General features: G+C 38.6%; 1 protein-coding gene across 1 annotated transcript in view; it reads right to left on the bottom strand.

The window, feature by feature from the left end:
* Window positions 1–3,164, bottom strand: part of HACL1 (2-hydroxyacyl-CoA lyase 1) — a gene marked incomplete at both ends in the record, with an annotated part of 19,469 nt that overhangs the window by 15,456 nt on the left and 849 nt on the right. The gene's annotated exons all lie outside the window — the stretch shown is intronic.

Raw genomic sequence — 3,164 nt, 5'->3', positions numbered from 1 at the left:
GCTTTTGCTTTACCTATTAAACTGTCTTTATCTCAACCCATGAGTTTTCTCACTTTTACCCTTCTGATTCTCTCCCCCATCCCACCTGAGGGGGGTGAGCGAGCAGCTGCTTGGTGCTCAGCGGCCGGCTGGGGTTAAACCACGACACATGGCAATCATTTTTTAGAACTGAGTGGCAAAATAAAGCAGCACATAGAATTTGGGTTCATGTACGGTCGTTGCCACTAAAACTTTTACTGCTTCATTCTGCAAGGAAGCAACATGACTAAATCTATCTGTATTTAGAGAAGAGGAGATCGTAAATAATTTTGAAGGTATCCTTAAAGGATTTTTTTTGTGTGAACAGTAAGAACAAAAACCCATTTTACTTATGAGCCTTGCATGCCCACCACAGTTGATCAGCTGAAAACAGATCCTTATTTTCCTCAGACAGGCAAGAACGACGTAGGCATATAAAACGCCATTGATCACCAAACCCACAATCAACATTAGGAAGAAATGTAGGAGGTCCGGCTGCAGGCACTGAACTCAAAGTTTGCAACGACCTGTGTGTGCTGGGTTTGAACTGTAGCCAAAGCAGAGGCCTGTTGCTCCCATACAAGTAGAAGCACACTAAGCAGGGTTTAATTAAATTAGTCTGTCTTCAACTCAAACATAAGCAAACTAATACAACATAGCTAGTAAACAACAGTTAAGCATTTTTGTACCCAATGGCCCAGTTAAAATAGTACTGCCATGCCTAGGAGCAGGCCTATGTTAATTGTGCCTAATGCTAAATTAGGTCTTGTGATCAACTTGTTACGAGAACTTACTGTATGAACCTGAGCTTGGTACATGATGTCTTTTGTTATGACATACAACTTAAGTGCGGGCCTTGAAAACATGGACACAGGTTTAAAGCAGCAACGCCAAAATAATAAGCAACTTGCTGATGGCCAATTAGTGCAAGAAGTGCAACTCTGAGATCCGGGAAGGCACTGCTTTTGCTTTAGGAAAAGCAGCAACAGCTAAGCAAGGGAGAAAAAAAACCCAGAACAAAAAACAACCAACAGATGTGCAGCAGGATAAGGCACCTGTCTTGGCCTGGGAAAGTAACACCCATCCAGTACCGCACAGTCCATAGTCCAGGCACAGAGGCCAAGGGGTAAGATCTGTTCAGAGACCAAAATGTCGTATAAAAAGAGATCTTGAATTTAAGAGGTGGAGAAAAAAGATGTCCGCTTTGGTTCCAGTTGCCCTTATTGAAGGGTTCTCGAGTCCGATTGCCTTGACAGCTAGCACCATCCGTGCTAACTACGCTGCACTAGCTCCAGCATATTATATACTCATGACTAACTTAGGATATGATTATCAAGAAGAGATTGCTTTGAATATGCATTGATAATTATTATTAAAGATTAAGATCTAAATATTAGCAATGTGTGTTGTTAATGAATAACAATCTAGTAAAGGGGGTTTTTGGAAGTTTAAAACTGACCTGGGTTATCAGTCTTCTAAACAATCACAGCAATCTCCAATTACCCAGGGACTGATACACAAAACACATGCCCCTATCGAGTTGCAGCACAACTATTCAGTGTTCAGGGGGCATATCGGACATGGGTTAAACTGCTTCTAGCAAACTTCTGCCATGTTACAGGCCGCAGGAGATTAGCTACGGATATTGGTAGCACTACCTAGCTCTTAACTTTATGCTTTAACCTGGTCTTTCTAGTCAAACAGTTTTTCTGCAGTTTTATAGGCTTTTGCTGTCTTTTGCTATCATATACGGCTGCCTTCACCAATAAAGGAAGCAGCTGTATACACATCCTCCACAGGGAGACCACACAACTAATAAACTTAGACAATTAAAACCATGACATGTAAATATTAAGTGTATCTTGAATATACTGTGTATAACCTTTTACCCTCTCCTCTGCCAAACAATTACACATCGAGGACAAAAAACAAACCAAAACCCACTACAAGATATATCTTTGTTCATCCTTTTCCACTCCCCAAAGAAGAGAAACCGTTACATTTTGATGTTAAAACAAGTCTTCATGTTATTGTTATTCCCCTAAGCAGAAGTATCTCACCATTTACACAGCAGAATGTTTCTTGTTTTCTTCACTCTAACAGAAAAGAGTCTAGTAAAAGAGTGAAAAATAGGACAGCATCTCATTTGGCAGTGCAAAGCAATCTTCTCTGTTAATTACAGACACATGAGGAAATTAATTTTAATCATTAATTTAGCCATTTAGAATACTTGCTAAATGGCCTACAGGAATATAAAGACTGTGTTGAATTCCCAGTCCTTCAAAGGAATCAAATACACCTTTTAAACATATTTGTATATGTTTGCCTCTCTCACGTTACAGATTTTCCATAGAGACATGCACTCCTCTGTAAGTTCTCACTTTCCATTATAAGGATGTAAGGATTAGACAGCAAAAACATACAGCTCGTGACCACCTGATTTAGGAGAACTACTTTATTGACATCTGGGACAATCCATGAAGGCTATAACTATATGGTGGAAAACAGAAGAAGACGACTGCTGCAAAATACAGGCACCTGAATACTGTGCAGGTCCAGAATATTAAAAGGAGTTCCTTGTTAAAGTGGTAAAATTCTAATTAATAGTGTTCATAGAGAGACAGGATCCATAAACAACTTAAAACACAAGAAAAACCTCCTGATAAGATAATAATCAAACAATTTATTTATTTGTTGGCATCAGCTATGAAAAATTGACAAATGTAGTAGAGCAACTTTGAGTATGGAAAGCTGATGGTCCATTTGCTAGCAGTCCAATATAGAGTCAGCTTATGTAGTAATCCTTGAAAATGAGGTATAAACCTGAGGTTATTATATTCAACCTCAGACCACCTAAGAAACTACTTAATGCTTAAAGAGTTACTACTGGGGAAAACCAAAAAAATCGAGAACTAGTGGCATAACATCAAAACGCTAATGATCTTGAGTCTAATCTCTGATACCTAGACAATAAAGCTGAAATATATACAATTAAGACTATGTTCTAAGTGTATGTTCGTGCTTGATTTTGAGCATTCAGAAGCATTATAACTTTCTATGGTTTGCTGTTTAGTGAGCTTTTAAAACACAGTTAAGGAAAAAAAGATAGTACAGTTATTGAAAATAGTCAGGACAAGTTTATCAGC

The sequence above is a fragment of the Fulmarus glacialis genome, unplaced genomic scaffold, assembly GCF_000690835.1.
Source record: "Fulmarus glacialis isolate BGI_N327 unplaced genomic scaffold, ASM69083v1 scaffold42733, whole genome shotgun sequence".
Classification (NCBI taxonomy): Eukaryota; Metazoa; Chordata; class Aves; order Procellariiformes; family Procellariidae; genus Fulmarus; species Fulmarus glacialis.
This window is presented reverse-complemented; position numbering and strand designations above follow the sequence as displayed.